Consider the following 21,257-nt stretch of genomic DNA (forward strand, 5'->3'; position numbering starts at 1 on the left):
TCAAGGATCCAAAAGACATACCATTCATATAGATATAAATAGATAGATGAATATATACATAGATATGAATATATGTACATATATAATTATATTAATCTGACAGAACTTTCAATGTTTTTGATTTAGAATGTCTATCTCATATTTCAGTTACCTTGAAACTCTCTCTTCCCAGGAAGACTATACTTTATTTCTTAATTTCATCATAGCATCATAGATTTAGAACTGAAAGGGACCTTAGAAGACATTTATGTCCTTCATTTTGCAGATGAGAAAACTGAGTCTAAAAGAGTAAAAAGGTTTAGCCCAGGTTTGGGCTGAGGAACCTGCAGCCTCAAGACCACAGGTTCCCCACCCCCGGTCCAGGTTCATACAGCTAGTCTGTCAGGATTTTAACCTATCTTCCTGGCCCCATGTCTAGTGCCCTATCCATGATATCACATTGCTTCATTCATTAGCCAGATGCCGTTTTGGCTAAGCTTTGGGAAACAAATACATTACTGGTTCATCTCAACATGAACATTTTTATAAACAAACACCTAGTCTTTTCATTCTTTTACTACTGCTGCTCCACAAAACAGCACCCCCTCCCAAAAAAAATAGCCACAAAGAAAATTAAAGTCATACTAGGAAAAGAAATGTGATTCCCAAACTACATCTAATTTAAAAAGATGATGACAGTAAATGTTAAGATAGTGGGTTTATGTCAGTCCTTTCCAGTGCGTAGGAAAAAAGAATCTGTGACTTATGATCCTAAGGAGCAGGGCTGCCCACTTGCCTATAGCAGATAAAAGGAACAGAATTTTCAGAGTGGGTGGGAGGGTGTGAAGAGGTTGCCAGACAACCAATGGCAACATGCCCAGTCAGAACAAAGAAAACTTACACATAAATTTTGTTATGAGGGAAATACCACTGTGATTTAGTCATTTCCAAATATACCCTTATACCTACCAAGGTAGAGAGCCTACAAATCAGAGTTCTTTTTGTGTAGGTGTTCTGCATGGATTAAGTTTTCTTTGTAATTGCCTCCCTCTGTTCCTTTGGCGGTTGAGGACCCTGTTCTGAAGCACTATCCAAATGTAAAAAGCTTGTCAGAAACTGACTTCTCTGGGCTGCCCTCCATGTCATGCCCATCTATTTATTTGCTTTGTTGCTCATGGCACAGTACACATAATCTTATTGGTATTAAAGGTTAAAATGGCCAAAATGGAGATGGACTATATCAATGAATTCAAAGACAAGAAAACACTCACTATGGCTAAGCAATCTCATTATTTAACTCTAATTACCCTGTCTCTGACATTTATAACCTGGAATTCATATTTTTTTTCATTTTTAGGCAGTTATAGATCTATATTTACAAATTATTTTAATAAGAATGCATGTACAGATTATGTGTCTATATAACATATATATGCATGCATGTGTATAAATAAAATTTCTTTCAATGTATTTGATTTCCTTTGTAATTTCATGTATTTTATGAATTTAAAAGCATTATTCTAAGAAAGGGTCCATAGGCTTCATTAGACTACCAAAAAGGTCATTCCCTATCTCCCTTAATTAAGAAGAGTTATTGTCCTAGATGGGTCTCCATCAAAACTGTGCTCTGATTCCTCATCATGGTCTGGAAATAATCTTTAATTCTAGGAAATTATGCCAGGGAATATTGCATGAGCTGTAGCAGGTCCTACCAAGTTGGAAAGGATATATGCTTATTTTCTGGGCATTCGCTTCTCTAAATTCCATGTACCCTCTGAAGCTTTATGTGATTATTCCAGTCATAGGATCATAGATTTAGAGTTTGAATGGACCTTAGAGGCTATCCAGTCTAACCCCTTCATTTTACAAAGAAGAAACTGAGACCAAAAGAGGTGACATGACTTGTCCAGGGTCATGCAACAAGTAAATATCTCAAACTAGATTTGAACACAGGTCTTTCTGACTCTAAATCCAGAGCTTTATCTACTAGGTCACCTAGCAGCTTAGCCATAATAAAACCAAAAAAAGAAAAAACTCAAGATATACTCTTGGCCTTTCAATTTTATAAATTTTCATGGCATGGCCTGTAATGCTCCCTTTACACTTACTTGAAAACTGTTTTGTACTGGTAAACTATTTTTTCACACATCTGTGTTGTGTCTTCCCAACCAAATTATAAACTCCTTAAAGGCAGGAATCTTACCTAATATTTCTTTCAAATGTCCAGTATTTAGTTGACAATGCATGCTCAACAAATTAAATGAAATTCTTTACTTGACTCTAACACTGTACCAGTCAATAAGCATTTATTAAACACTTACTATGTGCCAGGTAGTATACCAAATTCTCTAACTTCCCTTCCTAGAGTTACCTCCCAGTAGCCTTCCCTCTATAGACTCTGTTCAATCAAGAGGAATTGAATAAGTGCCTATGTTATATAGGCAAGGTATATACCCAAGGAAATACCCAACCAAAAATGAAATAAAACCAAAACTCCAGTGTCTCTCCTCAAAAAACTCCCATTCTTTTTTGTTAGAGCTTAATAGAATAACTCACATCAAAACTTTTTAGACATTCTCAAAATATGTATTAATTACTGATTTTTCATCCCACCTTTGTGACAATGTTCCTCGAATATCTCTCCTCATTTCTGTTTATTGAAACCTTCATGAACCAACTCACATCCTTTCCCCATTTCCCAGGCAGATATGATTCTTTCATTCTCATACTTTCAAACAGAAATTTATACTCTAATGATATGAACTTCATGAACTAATAATATTCTGGTTTTGCACTGTAGTTATCTGAGCACCTGTTTTATCTCCCCTATTAGATTATAGGATTGCATATTTTATTGATCTTTGTATTTCAGCCACAGTGCCCAGGTTATGATTTGCACACTGTATAAATGCTAGTTAAATTTACAGCAGCTTGCCTAGATCTTCCTGTTATTCAGGCAAAACTGCGAATATGCTGATTATTTATGCAAGGACAGATTATCTTCTTTATCAGAGACACCCCTACCTTGTGAAAGAGCTTCAGATGGAGGGAAGCTTATCAGGGACAACAACCACTACCTACTCACAGAAATCACATGGTTTCAATCCAGGGATGGTGGTAGACAGATTATTAGATGGAATAAAACTAGAAAGGAACCCAAGAGATCAATCATTCCATTACCTTTGTCTTCAAGTATGACCGTATCTGACTCTTCCAGCCAGATGGGAGTGAACCTATAGCAGTCCAAAAGATGGACAAAGTAGGAGATTTCATAGGCTCCCTTGATAAATTACTTCAGCATTTCATAATCCTAATCTTATGTCTAGACAGCATTACTCACGGTGTAGTTTCTGCTGCTTTCCTCCAGTTCTATTCTCTGAGATGGAAAGCAGCTGTTCACCATCCTCCATATTACAGCCTTCTATAAACTTAAAGGCTGCTAGTAAATCATCCCTAAAAGTCTAGTTACCAGATGAAGTAACCCTCTAGGTGTTTATGCTCACTTTCACATCTATCCATGACTAGGAAATACTTTAATTCCACTTTTTTTATGAGTTGGGATAACATTGCAGAGTTCTTAAAAGTTCTCATTAAATCTCCAAATATTTGGATTTATTTGCTTCAGAGTTATATATATTCAAGAGTGATTTGCATCACTTGGGCCATTCACCTCATTCTCAGTAGGTGAAGAACTAATCTATCTGAGACAGAACCATCCTTTCTACAGAAGGGATACTTAACATGTTTTTGTACCATCAGCCCCTTTGACAGTTTGGTGAAAGCTATGGACCCCATCTAAGAATAATGTTTTTAAATGCATAAAATATAAAGAATTTCAAAGAAAATCAATTCTATTAAATTATAATTATATTAAAAATGTATTAATCAAACTGTTTGGAAAAAATGTTAAGTCCATGGTCCCCAGGTTAAGAACCCCTGCTCTACATGAAGACCTGAATTTGAATTTCTCTTCAGACACTTACTATCTATGTGGCCTGTAACAAGTCACTCAACCTCTCTTAAGCTTAGTTTCATCATCTGTGAAATGGGAATAATGGGGTTAATAACAGCATTTACCTCACAAGATTATTGAAATATAGTTATTAGGTGAGAATAAAATATGTTGTCACATGGAAAGAGATTTGCAGACTTTAAAGTGTGATATATATGTGAGTTATAATCATTACTATTCCTGAAAACATGTTAGAAGACACAATGAAAATGTGTCATTCTTAGTACAGTGCATTACTATGGCATGTGTTCTCAGTTATCTTTTCAGTACTGGAGAAGCATTTGAATCCACATTTTCATATGGTCCGTCTTGTGACCAGAAGAATAGGATTATGGATAATATAATTCATCACGCACTTACTAAATTCCTGTTGGATGATGAATTCTGTACTAAGGTAAAACTAGTCTACACTCTTAAAAATCAGCATGTACTAGCCAGATAACTTAGCTCAGGATGGCCATGTTAAGAGATTCATTGGTAGATCTCTGCCTCAGGCAGTTAATTGCATTCTATTTCTTCTTTATTTTCATCAATCCATAGTCTTTAAAACATGGAAGTTCTTGAAGTTCCCACAATTCACAGCCCTGGAGATTATTTAAATACATACCATTTGAAAGGAGAGGACTATTTAGGGATCTTTCTCTCTCTATTTTCCCCATACCCATTTTTATAACCAATGGAAAATACAAATGGCATTGTGATAATGGAGGCATAAATTGAACGATCAAAAGTATATAAGAATTATGATAATCAAAACATAGACTGAACAATCAAAAGAGAAGTATATAAGGCATGTTAGTTCTGGGAAGAATCTCAGAGACCATCTGGTTCAATCTCTTTTCATAATGAGTAGAGGCCTAGAGAGGCTAAATAACTTGCCCTGTCACAGAGCTAGTTAATAACAGAGGTAGGAGTATAAGAATAAGGAAAAATTGTATTTCTTTAGAAATATTTCAGGCATTCTCTGAATATGTATAAATTACAACTTTTGTGAAAGTGTTAAGACTTTGTTACTAGTAACGAAGATGGTGGCATAATTCACCCATCCAGTCATCCAACATATACTTATTACACACCTGTTAAGTATAAAGCAACATGTTCAATGCTGGGGATAGAATTTTTTTTAATTCAGTATCTGAAAAGAACTTTTTTTCTCCCCATAAGTCTACGTACTTGCCCAGAACTTCACAAATGAAACAGAACCCACATCTGCCTTCTCTTTCAACACAGTCGCTATAATTTCGAAAACAGCATCCAATTTCCATCCCTCCTATTTGAATCATTTCCCATAATTTGCATTTCCATATTCTCAGTCTCTTTTTAAACATTGGAACAGTGATCTCAATTAGTTCCTGATTTCCCATAGCCTACATTAGAGAAACATAAAAAGGAAATTAAAAGGAGAAACAAATTCTGTCCACTTCATCTTCGAAGGAACAGCTGATCAAGAGCTGCATTTGGAGTTTGTTATTGTTGTTCAGTTATTTTCAGTTGTGTCTGATTCTTTGTGACCCTATTTGGGGTTTTCTTGGCAAAGATACTGGAGTGGTTTACCGTTTCCTTCTCCAGATTATTTATTATGAGGTAAATGGGGTTAAGTGACTTGCCCAGAGCCACACCGTGTATGAGGCAAGATTTGAACGCAGGCCTTCCCAACTCCAGGCCAGAGCTCAATCCACTGGGCCACCCAGCTGCCCCACATTTGGAGCAAGAAAGAATAAAATGGGTTAAGATTCTTCCTCTCACATATATTAGCTTTATGACCATAGCCATTGCCTAGCTTCTCTGATTCATAGGCAGCCCTCTGAAGCTGATTGCAATCATTATGGGGTGATTTTGTTTATTTTAAAGCTCTTTTCTGCCTTTTTTCCTACAGTTGTCTCCCTTTTGTCATTTCTGCGTGGTCTAAGTGCCTTCTTTTAATCATTATCCTTAATTATTATAGCCTCAGGAAAAAAAAAAAGGAAAGTAGAATATATACACATATGCTTATGTAAATGTGTGTACCTTTGCAGATATGTATGTACATAGGCACATATGTATTTACTATGTGTTAGGTATGTACTAATTTCATTTCTGACCTCCTTTCCCAACATGCTCCAGGAATAATCTTTGCATCCCGTAAGATCCTGTAAGATCCCGTCAGTCTTTGTACTCATACATCTGCCCAGGGCTCCTCCCGGAGCTCTTCCCAGAACCTCCATTTAAGGAAGGTGCCCAGGCCTGCTATTACTTCATTTCCCACCAGCTGTAATCCTTTAGATACCTCCATCTTGCCCTGTTGTCCCCCCTAGGGTATATGCAGAGTACCTTTCTTCCTCCTCTCCTTTTTTTAGCTTCCTTTTTTCTGTCATCCCTCATTCCTTCCTTGAGAGTAAGACTGACTTCCCCGCAAAAATCTGTATCCCTAACAACTTAATACAGTGTCTGTAACACAATAGGTGCTTAATAAATGTTTATTGACTTGCTGATAAAATAAATATATTTTGAAGGGTCCATCTTCCTGTTTGCTAAAAGGTCTAGTCAAAATTTTAGGAAAGAGGGAAGTTCAGCATGTTTATTAATATGAGATGTGTAGTTTTCCTATTTTCAATTATTCATCTTCTATCTATCCTAGCATTGAAAGTTCATAGGATCACAGATTCACAAATGGAAGGGTACTTAGAGGTCCTTTTATTTTACAGATGATGAACCTAAAACTGAGAGGTTGTCACTTACTCAGGCTCACATAGCTGGTATCTGAAAGAAAATTTGAGCTCCAAGCTCTTGACTCCAAGCCGAGTGCTCTAATCTTTGACCTCCTAGCCAGTGCTGAATATGCCTTAAGAGATAAAGTTCTAGAGTACTTCTTCTGATTTATTTAATTATAAGCCCTATGTAGGTATGTCCTGTAAAGATCACTAGATTTGAGGACACAGTATCCTCCCAACCCTACTAAAATACTACCATTGTGACTTTGGATAAGTTACATCTCGAGGCCTTAGTTTCCTTATCTGTAAAATGAAGAGGTTGGAGTAGATGATATCTCTAAATTCTCTTTCATTTCTAATTCTATAATCCTGTGATCTGCATCTCCACTTCATTCATGACTCCAGAGCACTAGTCCCATATTTCCATCTACCTTAGTTCTATCTAAGTGTGCAGCCAGGAGTTCGAACTTTCCTATTCAAATGGAATTTCTCAACCTCCTCTCTACTCCAAACTTGTTTCCCTGCTTGATTTCTATATTTCCATGAATGTTGCCATCATCCTTCTAGCTCACTGTGTAAGTATTTCTTAAGCATTTGCTATGGCCAGGTACTATACAAAAACAAAAAGTGATACAGTCCCTACCCTTAGGAAACTTACATTCTCCAGTCACCCAATTTCAAAACTTCACTCTGCCTTTCCCCTCACCAACAAATCTAACCAAATGCCAAGTGCTGTCCTTTGTACTTCCATAATATCCCTCACATGATTTCTCTTTCCTTCTTCTGTTTCCATGAAATCAACCCTTCCTATCTCCATATGTCATCACTCCTCCCTTCCTCAGGAGCCAACTCAAATGCTATCCTGTCCTTTAAAGGCTACCCTGACCCTTCTAAGCAAAAGTGATTACTTCCTCTTCAAATTACTTGTAATACCATACCATGAATTCTCCAATGCACTTGATCTATTTCATTTGTATATCTCTTGCAGAAGAAAAGAAAGTGAGCAGTAACAAGGTTGTTCTGTATAGAATATCAGCCTCAGAATCAGAAAGAACTAGATTCAGGTCCTTATTCTGATGTATCCTTGCCGTGTGACTATGGACAAGACTTTTAACCTCTCAGTGTCTCAGGCAACTATGAACTCTGGATCTTGACTTAGATATATATATAAAATATAAAGAGAATGCTTTTAAAGTTTCAATTAATTATGGATCACAAAGGTCTAATAAGACAAAATAATATGTTTTGAGGACACCCCACCAATCTTTCATACTGAAATCAAGGAATAAGGAAAGCCCTTTACTAATCACATAGACAAACATCTATAACATGGTGTGAAACTAGTTCTCACATTGAAGCAATTCTCTTAACCTCTCTTGAATTTATTTTTCTCATCTGTAACAGACTCTCAGATTAGAGGATTTCTGAGATTCTCTTTAGTACTAACATTCTATCACTCTGACTCTGAGTGTGTCTCTCAGAAATAGAATTCTGGTTTGGATGGACCTTGAAATCTGAACCATTTTGGAAATTCTTAGTGCTCTTAACCCAACATAGGACATATTCTTCTAGTTAGAGTCTAACCAGTGCTAAGAATCAGCTAATAGTTCTTACAATCTATGCTTTCATTTTTACATTTCCCTTGCCTTGTTGCTGATATACATGAAAACATTTCTGTCATTTACCCATATTATCTTCAGTCATGCTTAAGTAGAAGCAGTAATTGTTTTCTACCTTTAATGTATATAGCTTTTCCCCTTTCCTTTCCCTTTTCACTTTTAAGGCACTCACATTAATATATATATATATGTATATATATATATATATATATATATATATATATATATATATATATATATATATATATATATATATATATATATATATATATATATATATTCAGGACTGTTTCCCAAGAATAAATTTACTATAGCATGTTAGGAAAATTCTGAAGCCTTTATACTGGTCATTTTACTCTATAAGAGGTACTATTCCTCCCAAATTAGGAACCATTATACATCTATTTAAAGAGAAAAGAGAGAATCCATTCCAGGAACTAAATTCTGTCTTATTTAGAAAAAATATATTTTGATATTTCTTTCAGGAGATATGATAATCAGTGTATAGATCTCTGGTTATAGAAATTCCCTACACTCTCTCCAAGGATGCAGATCATGACCTCTTGCAATTTAGGGAATTACCTACCATGATGAGATTTTAAGTAAACTGCTAAGTGCTCAGCACAGAATTTAGCACATAGTAGTTAGGTGCTTAATAAAATAAAAAATAAAAAAAAAACTAGTTTATTGATGTCACATAATTAGCGTGCATTGGAATCAGATCTTGAACCCAGGTCCTCTGACTTTAAATATTTCCCTCTATCCAAAACATTACAATATCTTATTAAACATTTACGGGTTATAATTATTTTTATTATTATTACATATTACAGTTTAAATAGAAAGTATGCTGGACATGAACTCAGGAAGCTGTCTTCTTGAGTCCAAATCTAGCCTTAAGACACTATCTGTGAAAACCTAGGCAAGTCATTTTACGCCGTTTGTCTCAGTTGCTTCATCTGTAAAATAAGCTAAAGAAGGAAATGGTGAACCACTCTAGTGTCTTTGCCAAGAAAACCCCAAATGGGGTCAAGAAGAGTCAGATAAGACTGAAACAATTGAACGACAACAAAATATATAAGAAGTACTTTTATATATCATTGCACACATACAAATAAGTAACAACTGCATTTAAACCAGAGGGCTAAGCACCAGAGACAAAGAGATAAAAGACACACCATCTACACTTATGGAACTTAGAGTCTAGTCAGAGAGACAGGATAGGAATATAAAGGAATGAAGTAAAAAAAAAGCAGAAAATTTCAGAATCAGAAGTGACCTCCAGAAAAATTTAGTCCAAACCATACTAAAAAAGAAATCACTGCTATAATACGCCAAACAAATGATCATCCATTCAGCCTTCACTGGAGTACACCCAAGGAGAGATAATCTGGTACCTACAAACACCCCAGTCCACTTTTGAACAGAACTAATTATTAAAAAGGTAGGAAATTTGCCTCTTTGCAGCCTCCATTTATTTCCTGGTTCTAAACTCTGAGGAGAAACAGCACAAATCTAACCCTTCATCCACATGAAACGCTTTCAAATTCTTGAGAACAGCTATCACATCCTCCATTTGTTTTCTTCAGGCTAAGAATCCTCAGTTCCTTCAACTGATCATAATGTCTCATGGAATTAAGGTCCTTCATCATTCATGGTTGCTCTTCTCTTCATGTTTCCCGGCTTATCAATGCCCTCTTAAACTTTATTTATAGTCTACGTAAGATTTGACTAGGGCAGAATAAAGAAGGATTGATACCTCCTTACCACTTAAAGATGTGCCTCTCAGTGCTGCTCAAGATTGCATTAGATATTTTGATTTGTCGCATCACATGGCTGATTTCTCCTTTTGAGTTTACTTAAATCTCCAGATATTTTCCAAACTACTATATCATCATCCTTCCCCTATCCTGTATATGTGAAAGTGATTTTTTGAAGCCAAGTGAGTCTTTACATTTATTGCCTATCAAATTGCATCTCATAGGATTCCGTTCCATTTTCTAGTCTACAAATACCCTTTTGGATACAAATTCACTTATTCTGGTATATTGGCTGTCCCTGATAGTTTTGTGTCATACGATAATTTGATGAGCAAACCATCCATGCCAAGTAAGATATCTTCTTATATATAGTCTCACAACAAATCTATGATTTGCCCAAAGCCATATATTTGATAACTGATAGAGCTTGAATTAAACTCCATGACTCCTAACTCCAGTCCTCAAATTCTTTCTTCTAGACCTCATGTGAAGTATCTATTTTAAACTGACAGAATCTGGGTAACATGTCAAAGTAATGATAATTGATTATTAATTCCTTTGAATTATTCTCCTCTACCCCATAATTCACAAAATGTTTAAAAATTTTTTCACTAGATGAGAGGATCTGGTAGCTGAAAGAACTCCTTAGCTTTCTGGAGGGGGAAAAATGAAATTTTACCGCAACTTAGAGACCAGTATTATTCAAATAGTTACTTCCTCTGGTTTGGTTGAATTCTGCTGATGGACTGAAAAGAATGAAATTCAGTGGAGTATGAGGGGGAGCAGGTGTACTCGGCAGGTCTCAGGTCTACAGAGCTTGGTCTAACATAGAACAAATCTACTTGGCTAAATTCAGCCTGCTGGGTGTATTGTATGAAGAGAATGCCTTTGCCTATTGAGGGGTGGCGTCAGTAGTCCTAATGAGTTTGATCTATAGGTAGGAGCCAGGCCCTGAGAGGTAGGACCCAGATGTTCTGTTTCTAAGTTAGAAAATAATTTCCCCTTAGACAAATGCATGTCCCCTTTTTTTGTGATATGGACACAATGACAATCATATCTATTCTAAGTAGGGAGGGAGGTAGTCGTTACACATAGAAACAGGATCTGGTGATATCTGGCCCAAAAAGAGAAATAATGGTCAAGTATTCCCATTATAATCTAAGGGCTCTAGACAAATAATTTCCATCATTTGTAAGCTGTTCACAGAAAGAAAACTGAAACTGTTCCTTAAATTTAAATATAATTGAGACTAATAGCCAAAATAGAATCCATATTGAAACAAAACTGTCTTGAAGGGGAGAAAGTAGAAAACAGTCAACATTAAAAAAAGGATATGCATATATATATATATATACATATATATATGTATATATATATATATACATACACATACACATAAGCATATACATGTAAATACATTTATAATAACAATAATATAATGTATTTTTATATGTTTAAATTCAGAAATTAAAGATGGAAAGCTTCAGAATATAGCACATAAAAAAGTAGGGGACAATAGTTCTTTATAGTAGGTTTTTTTATCTCTGTGGGAAAATAAATTTTCTCTCTATTCTCATATCTGTTGCCTACCCCTTCTTTTCATTACTTTCACTTTCACCCAAGAAAGCAGCTTGGTTCTGCAGTGAATAAAGTGAGAAGATATGAGTTCCAATCCAGCCTCAGATTTTTAGTCACCATGTGACCCTGGACAAGTCACTTACCTTCTGGTTGCCTCAGTTCCCTCAACTATAAAATGGAAATAATAGTAGCAACTACTTCACAGTATTGGTGTGAGGATCAAATGAGATAATATTTGTAAAGAGCTTAGCAGAGTGACTGGCACATAAGGCACTTAATAAATGATTAATTCCTTCCCCTTTCTACTGAATTATGTTCCACAATTTTGAAGCTATCAGCATATTATTTCTATATTACTAACTCCTACTAATAAATAAACAAGACTTTAACATATAGAGAACTGAGTCAAATTTATAAAAATAAAAGCCATTCTCTGACAAATGATCAAAAGACATGATCAGCTATAGTCATATAAAAAACACTCTTAACTCACTACTGATTGGAGAAATACAAATTAAAACAATTGAAAGGTACTACTGTATACCGATTAAATTGGCTAATATGACACAAAAGGTAAATGACAAATGCTAGAGGGGATATGAAAAAAATGAGACATTAATGCACTGTTGGTGTAGTTGTGAACTGATTCAACGATTCTGTAAAGCAATTTGGAACTATGTTCAAAGGGCTAGAAAACCATGCATGCCCTTTGACTTAACAATATTACTACTAGGTCTGTATCCCAAAAGAGATAATTTTTAAAAAAAGGAAAAGGATTTCTATGTACAAAAATATGTATAGCAGCTCTTTTCTAGAGGAAAACAATTAGAAATTGAGGGGGTTTGTATCAACTGGGGAGTGACTGAAGAAGTTGTAGTATATGATTATGACGGAATACTATTGTGGTGTAAGAAATGATAAGCAGGATGTTCTAAGAAAAACCTGGAAAGACTTGCATGGGCTGATGCCAAGTGAAATGTACCATGCACAGAGTAACAGCAATATTGTAGGATAGCTACAACAACTTAGTAACTTAGCGATTGTCTGCAACACAATGATCCAAAACAACTCTAAAAGACTTATGACAAAAAATACCATCCATAAGCAAAGGAATAACTGATCGTGTCTAAATATAGATTGAAGTATACTTTTTTAAACTTTATTTTTCTCGAGTCTTTATTTTTTTGTCTATGTTTTCTATCACAACATGACTATTATCAATATGTTTTACATGACTACATATGTATAACCTATGTTGAAATACTTGCCTTCTCCATGAGGTAGAGTGTGGAGGGAGAAAGGGAGAAAATTTAGAACTCAAAATTTTATAAATAAGGTTAAAAATTGTTTTTACATGTAACTGGGGGAAAAGAAATATTTTTATTCATTTTAAATTTTATGTTATTATTTTTGTTACTTATGTTTTATATTTATATCATATATTTATTTATATACTTATGTTTATTTGCATTATATGTCTTTATGTATTTTATTATTTATTCTTAAATTTAAATATTTTTAAAAGAAATAAAGAAGGCTTACAGATGAATATACCTTGAAAAGGTTATTGTTTCCCATGTTCATTTTTTTTTTTTTTACCAAGAAGAAAACCATTTAAAAACTGGGAGAGTAGAGTGCTGTCACTGAAGACAGAAAACACAGGATGCTGTCTCATGTAGAGATTCAGAACAGTAATTCTTGACTTTTCCACTGTTTAAACTGTCTGACTTTCTGAGGAATCTCAAGCAAGCCAGTGCATATGGACCATATCTTGGGATCATGGTCCTACAACTGGAAGGGACTCAAAGACCATCTAGTTGAGCCTTCATTTTTCACACAAGGAAACTAATACCGAGGGATGTTAATTAATTCACATGAAATCACAAAGGTAATATATATCAGAAGTGGGGTTCAAGTTCAGCTCCTCTGACTCCAGAGTCAAAGCTCTTTCCCCTTGACCGTAGTATCTTTGTTTTAAAACCAGAAAATATAGACATTGGTCAGACAACTTGGAAGAGATAACATTCCTCCTCCCACCTCCTACCTCTGTGATTTTACACAGGGTGTTCCATTCCCTTGGAATAGGGTCTCCTTAGCTTCCTTTAAAACTTAACTTAGATGCCGCCTCCTATAGGAGGCCTTTGTAGGTCACCTTAAGTGTGAGTGTCGCCCTCACCCCAAAATAACATTGTATTATGCTTGTGTGTGTGTGAGTATGTGTGTGTGTGCACAGTACTGACTTATTCATGTATATATCATACACTAATGGTGGAATGCAAGCCCCTTGAAGGTAGGGGTTCTTGCATTTTTGTTTTAGTATTACTATAGCCTACCAAGTTACCTTATAATAATAACAAGTATTTTATAGCACTTAAGCTTTGAAAACCATTTTACAAATATGATCTCACTTTTTTGCTCACAACAACCCTGGTAGTTAGGCACTATTATTATCATCCCCATTTTACAGATGAGAAAACTGAGGCAGACAAAGGAACAAATGATCATGCCCCAAGTCACACAGCGAGTAGATGTCTGAGGCCAGATTTGTATTCAGGTCTTCCAGTTACTCCACCTACTGAACCACCTAATACATCTGTAATTGAGCATGATGACTTAGATTGATGAAAGAATAAAATTAAGTTGGTGGAACACAGAGCAGATTTGTGATAGCACTGGTATAGGTAGATCCCTGCATAAGAAAACTTCTACCAACATAGATTAGTAGTACCTTCTTGGCAACTTAAGTCTTAGAGAAAGTCTCCATTTTTATCTACAAACTTTCTGTGACAATTAAATAATCTAGTTTCTAACAATAAATTTAGTGAAAACATCTTTTAAAATGCAACCAATTTTGCAATTATGAAAACACCATTAGGAGATGGGAAAAGGGAAGAATAAATGCTTAAAGGGAAGAATAAATGCTTAATAATTGAAAAAAATTATTTAAATAAAACCAACACTGACCCTGCTATTTGGTGCTTCCTCTTTAAAATACATTATTAGTCTCATGAAGAATTATGCATAAACCCACACCTCGCCATTGGCCTAATAGCCTCAGAGTTGACAACTGCAGGAAACTATGATCTCATTTCTCCTAATCTATTTAGACCAGTAAAAATCCCTACTTTAAAGTTTTCTGGTATGCGTATTGTTGTGTTTCCAAAAAGGGAAATTCACTCTCAGTAAACTTTTTTTTTTTTTTGACAAAAAGAAGATCCCAATTCATTATCACCAACAAATAAAAAATTCTAGTACTTAGACTTGGGAAAAAATAAACATTAAACATTATCTAAGAAAAGTCCTTCATTTTACAGAAGAAACTGAGGCTTAGAGAAATATGTCACTTGCTGAGGGTCACATAGCTATCAAATATCAGGCCTAGCATCTGAACCAAGGTTCTCTGACTCCGTAGCCACTGCTCTCTTGCTCTTCCCTATACTGGAGGGAATTGCTAAGGGTCCATGGCCATTTTTCATTTGAATGTTCGTAAATGCTTAAAATGAGGTGTCTCCCTTCAAGTACTCCCCCTGCCCTAAAACTAAGTTTTAGTTCATTGGTTTTCTTTCTAATTATTCCAAAGAGTTGGCCAAGAGACAAGAAATTAGTTACTATCTTTAAGTCTTCCAGCTAAGGTCCAAAATAATCAACACTTCTCAGAAAACAGCACAAGATGGAAAGAAGATTGGTGCTGCCATGTTTCACCATTTAAAAAATAGTTCCACTTATATTTTTTTTTTTTTAATGACTATACAACCTTAAGTACTAACCACCTACTCAGAGGAGTGAGGGACAGGAAAGGGTGGGAGAGGAACTGTAGAAAACCATTAACTTGGTTTGTCAAAGGACAAGAGAAGAGTTTTCATATCATTTACCACATCCCATGAAGGAAACCAATCACATAGTGAAGATTCATATTTCACAGTCAGAAATGTTCTCTCCTCCACCATCCTGTCTTAATGAGGGATAATATTTGAAAATAATGTTTCATAGGAACTTAGGTTTCATTGACTCTGTAGTATAATGTCTTCATTTTTTCAGATAAGGAAACCGATGCCCAGTGAGGTTAACTAAGGTCAGTAGTAACAGAGACAAAATTCAAGACTGGTTCCTCGATTCCAAGGCTCTTTAAACTTTTTTTTTCACTTGCAATCCCTTTACCACTTCTTAAACCCCAAGTGAGGTCATGTCTAACTGCACCTCCAGCTTTCTTTCCTTCATTCTGTTTTGTGAATTCATGCAAATTTTCCACTGGCCCTTTACTCTTCCAGAACTATTCTTTGCCTAATATAAGAAATCTATTATTGTGGAAACAGCAGTATATTTTTAGTCAGAAGACTTGGATTTAAATAGACTAGCTGGATAGCCATGGGCAAGTCACTTGAAATTCCTGAATCTCAGCTTCTTTTCATTAAAATAAACAGAATGCTAGTATTGTCCACACTATTGGGTGGTTCTGAGGAAAGTGTTTTATAAATGTTAAAACCCTATAGAAATGGATTACTTTAGTAATATAATAATTGATAGTTCTCTTTATCACAGACCTATAGTTTTCCACTGTTGCTCTGATGACTAGTCACCAACAAGACACCAAGGGACAAAACAAGCAGGATATTCCACGGTTCATAGATCTAGAACTAAAAGGATCTTTGAAGACCATCTGGTCCAACCACCTAATCTTACATGTGAATAAATGAGGTGTACAGAGTGTCTTGCCAAGGATCACATAGCTAATATGTGTTCAAGGCAGGATTTGAACCCAGAGGTTTCTTATTCTGATGACAAAATCCTAAATTTTTCCTTACCATGCTTTCTCAATTTCTCTGATGCCGGGTTTCTAGACAAAGTTGTTAGGACATATAACTCTTTTCTAATTCTCACATGAAAATGTACTAAAAATATAGGTCACCCCACAGCCCAATGACTTGCTCTTTGTGTTAATTTGATCCGACCAGTCATTCAGATTCAATTTGGTTCAGCTGCTAAATCACAAAATTTAATGAGAAAAAAAATAAAACAACTCAGAGTCCATTTGGTCTGACATGTGCTTGAAAACATATACCTAGCACAGTTAGGTGACACAGTGAATAGACTGCTGGGCCCGGAGTCAAGATGATCTATCTTCCTGGGTTCAATTCTGGCCTCAGATCCTTACTAGATATATGACCCTGGGCAAGTCACTTAACCCTGTTTGCCTCAGTTTCCCCATCTGTAAAATGAGCTGGAGAAGGAAATGGCAAATCATTACAGTATCTCTGCCAAGAAAACCCTAAATGGCATCATGAAGAGTTGGAGATAACTGAAAAGTGACTACACACCACATTGTACCTGAGAAAGGAGTCCCTCTATAAAGGAAATCCACCCAATCTTTGCTTAAAGACCTCAAAAGAAAGAGAATTCATTATCTCCCAAAATAACCCATCCTCCTTTTGGATAGTTTAAATTGTTAGGAAGTATTTCCTTACAACCTATATTTAGGTCTTTGACTTTGATTAGGATCACAGGTTAAAAGATAGAATGGACCTCAGAATGGGTCAACTAACACACCCACTCCCATTTCACAAATCAGACAACTGAACTTCAGAAAAATCAAGTGACTTGTGTACACACATTTCTCCTAGTTCTTTCCCTTCAGACCAACAGAACAAATATAATCCCCCTTCCAGGTGAAAAACTTTTACATATTTGAGGAAAGCTATCATCTCGCCCCAAATCTTCTCTTCTCCAGTCTAGGCATCCTAGCTCCTTCAACTGGTCCTTCTATGGTATAAATCAAAGGCTCTTTACCATACAGGTTCACCATATAGTTAGCAGTTATTGATACCTGCATCATTGTACCATTACAGAGCTATTCAAAGAAAGTGTCATTTGAGGCTGATGTGAGCTAAATCTTGGAAGCACGTTATTTGTATTTAAAAAGGTTAGAGCTTTGTCTGACCCTGGCTTAGGAAGAAATGGCATTGAAACACTTCTCAGTGAGGCAAGGAGGAAGCAAAGAGCAACATCAAAGCTAATTAGCCCTATGCTAATTAGACATGGGAAAGGGAAGTTAAAAGAAGGAGGTTCTTTTGAAATGAATAGGCCTATCTGCTCACAAGCATCCAAAACTCTGCAAAACAGGCTGAACATTTAGCAAGAAAGGACTTTCAGTAAGACTTCTGGTATTTCCATTTGGGGAAAGATTACAATAATGACAAAACTTGTTTTCTCACAATATTTTGCAACTTCTCTTTCCGGACCCAGCTACATCCCAGTATAAAGATATTAGGAAATTAAAAAAAAAAACGTTATTTAAATTAAAAACAGATTCCCTACACAATATGCACAACTAGACTTTGGTTTATTGTTTAATTTTTATTATTTAATCCAGGTTTGAGTTGAATATTTAGATTATATGTAATTTTTTTCCTAAAAAGTATTGGAAAGTTTCAGATAAGAGTAGAGAGAAAAGGACTGATCCTTTATTTGAATTTAAGAAGTACTGGGATTGCATTTTGGTTTTCAAAATTTCAGAAGTTTTCTGAACTATGAAAGGTATGCAAAATTTTACTAAAGGAACAGTAGTCCACTGTGCATCAGCAATTTTTCTTCACTCACACTGACCTTATAAATCAACATTAACAGAAATCTGACTTCCAGGAAAAGTTAGGCATTCCCACCACTGGTAAAAGAACAAGCCGGCAGCTAGGTGGTGCAGTGGATAGAGCACCAGCGCAGGAGTCAGGAGGACCTGAGTTCAAATCTTACCTCAGACATGACACTCATTAACTTGGGCAAGTCACTTAACCCCAATTGCCTCATCCTGCGTCATTTCCAGTCCTCCTGAGGAGTATCAGGTCACTGGATTCAGATGGCTCTGGAGGAGAAGTGAGGCTGGTGACCTGCACAGCCCTCCCTCACTCAAAAAACGAAGTCAAGTGCAAATCATGTCATTATTTCTTTAATGGCATGGTTGCCTTTGGCAACAAAGGATGAACATACACAAAAGGACAAATCCTTTACTGAAGTCACTTAACAAGGAGATCTGCATCACCTCAGTGCTACGTGTTTCAAAACAAACCTTTGCTAGGTAAAAAGGGATGTTTCACTAGAAAAATGTACATTTTCCTTTCGAATTCAATAGAGAATTGAGAAGAACCTAGATGTATCAGGCACTGGGCTAGTCACTGGATATGCAATTTTTTTTTTTACGTTAATAACAGCATTTATATGGAGCTTTAATGTTTATAAAATGTTTTACATCTTTTTCTCATTTTATCTTCACAGCAATCCTGGGAGGTAGGTATTATTATTATATCCATTTTACAGATGACTAAACTGATGGAGAGAGAGTAAAGTGACTTGACCAAGGTCACACAACTGGTAATTACCTGAGGCTAGATTGGAACTTAGTCCTTCCTAACTCTGAGTCCAGTCCTCTAGCCACTGTGTCATCAAGCTGCCAATAGTTGCTGCCCTCAGTGAGCTTACTTTCTTTTTAAAGATGGGATAGGACACAAAATGTACACAAACAAGTAAATACAAGAATGTACAAAACAAATCCAAAGTAATTGTGTAGGTAGAGACTGGGAGCAAGGGATCGCTAGCAAAAGTAGGAACAGTGAGGACTTTATGTAAGAGATACTTGAAATGAACATCAAAGAGAACCAAGGGGCCAAAGATGGAATGGAGAGTATTTAAGGCATGTGGTACTGCCCAATCAAAGGCATGGAAGACAGAGATGGAATATGATATATAGGGAATAGAAAGTAAGTTAGTTGACTAGAATGTAAAGTGTGTTAAGAAGGAAATAAGTGAAATCAGTCTGGAAAGACAGATTGGAACCAGATTGGGAAGGGCTTCAATCTCTAAACACTTATGCTTACTATTTATACAAGTTTTAGGAAGATAAATTTTAGGTGTTAAAGACTTTCTAGAGGGAACAGAAACAATTCTCAGGTTATACAGTCATGAACTTCAAGAAAGTAATAAAGTTGACATTCAGTCATAAACTTTAAAAAAAAGTTATTTTCAGTTCTGTATTAGAGACTGATGGCTATATGGGCTAGAACAAATACTTTTGACTACTCTATGATAAAAAGTCTGCCTGCTCAAACAATTTGTAGTCACAGGATGTGGCTGCTTCAGTTTTATCTCCACCTTGCAGGCTTTAACATAGCAAGCTGCTATAACCCTCAGTTCACATTTTATAACAACTAGACTTTGCCTCCCCTATGACGTACTTCTCATAAAACCACAAGTCAGTACACTTCCTCACAAAGCCTTTAAGCAGGGTTTTTGCAAATAACATAAGTCAGTCATTTACATCAGGGCCATTTTGACCATAGACCCAGAATCAGTGACCTGATCATATTTTCGGTAGCTCCTGAAAAATGCAAAGAATGCTGCCTCAGAGCAGTCATAGCACCTGCCTTCAAACCTTGCTTCATATGCATATTACATATGTGATGTTGGACCCATTTTCCTGGAGTCCATTTTCCTCATGTTCAAAATCAGATGGTTGAATTAGATGGTCTCTGAGGTCCCTTCCAAGCCTACATCTATGGTCCTATGCCCCTCCTCCCTTACACAAGGTCTTCTCTATAATACATTCTAGGCATTGGGGATTCTAGCTTACTAAAAAGGAACACAGAGGAGGGAGAGGAATTTAAGAGAGGTGATACAAATTTAACCTCAAATAAATTAGAAGAGGTCATATAATCTATGTCATCCAATAGAAAATATGAGAAAATATACATATCATTTTCTTTATTACCTCAATGCTCTTCTTACCTGCCTATAGCCAAAATCTAGGGACTACTGACCTACATAATTTGAGGGTTGCCTATGAAGGGATATTAACTAGCTATATGTCTTTGATTTAGAAAAATATACTAACTGTTTTCATTACTGTTGAATTCTCATAAAAATATTCACTAGTTACTAAACCTTTTAGAAAAATAAAAACAATAATAACAAAAATAGTATTTATTGCTTACTACGTGCTAGGCTCTGTGCTAAGCACTTTTCAAATATTATTTCATTTTATCCTCACAATATCCCTGTGAGGTAGGTGCTGTTATCCCCATTTTGATGAGGAAACTGAGGCAAACAGGTTAAGTGACTTGTCCAAGGTCACAGAGCTAGTAAGTATCTGAGGCAAGATTTGAATTCATGTCCTCTTGATTCCAAGCTCAGTCCTCTAACCAGTCTGCACCGTTTGCCTAAACCAACAAGCATTTCTGATAATAATCAAAGTGTTGAGTATACTCAAAGAATATTAATTTTATTTCTTTCAACTTAAATGCTCTATCATGATTACCGTGGATATTCCCTTCTATCTGTAATGATAGTAATAACTTCCCATCTTGGTAGGAAATTTTCATGAGTTGCTATGGCCAATTTTCAAAAAGTTACCCAGTTACTAATTTTCTTGTTATGAGCCTCTTAAGTGAAAGACATAGGGTCCATTACTATGCATGTACTTCATGTTATTCCAACTGATAAATGATCAAAGGATATAAACAGGTAGTTTTTGTGAGGAAGAAACTCAAGTAATCAAAAGACATTTGAAAAAATGTCTCCAAATTGTTAATAATTAGAAAAATGCAAATTAATATATCTATTATGTTTTACTTTACAA

General features: G+C 35.7%; 1 protein-coding gene across 5 annotated transcripts in view; it reads right to left on the reverse strand.

The window, feature by feature from the left end:
* Window positions 1-21,257, reverse strand: part of PTPRC (protein tyrosine phosphatase receptor type C) — a 132,661-nt gene that overhangs the window by 89,615 nt on the left and 21,789 nt on the right. The window lies entirely within an intron of this gene.

Source organism: Notamacropus eugenii, chromosome 2 (assembly GCF_028372415.1).
Source record: "Notamacropus eugenii isolate mMacEug1 chromosome 2, mMacEug1.pri_v2, whole genome shotgun sequence".
Classification (NCBI taxonomy): domain Eukaryota; kingdom Metazoa; phylum Chordata; class Mammalia; order Diprotodontia; family Macropodidae; genus Notamacropus; species Notamacropus eugenii.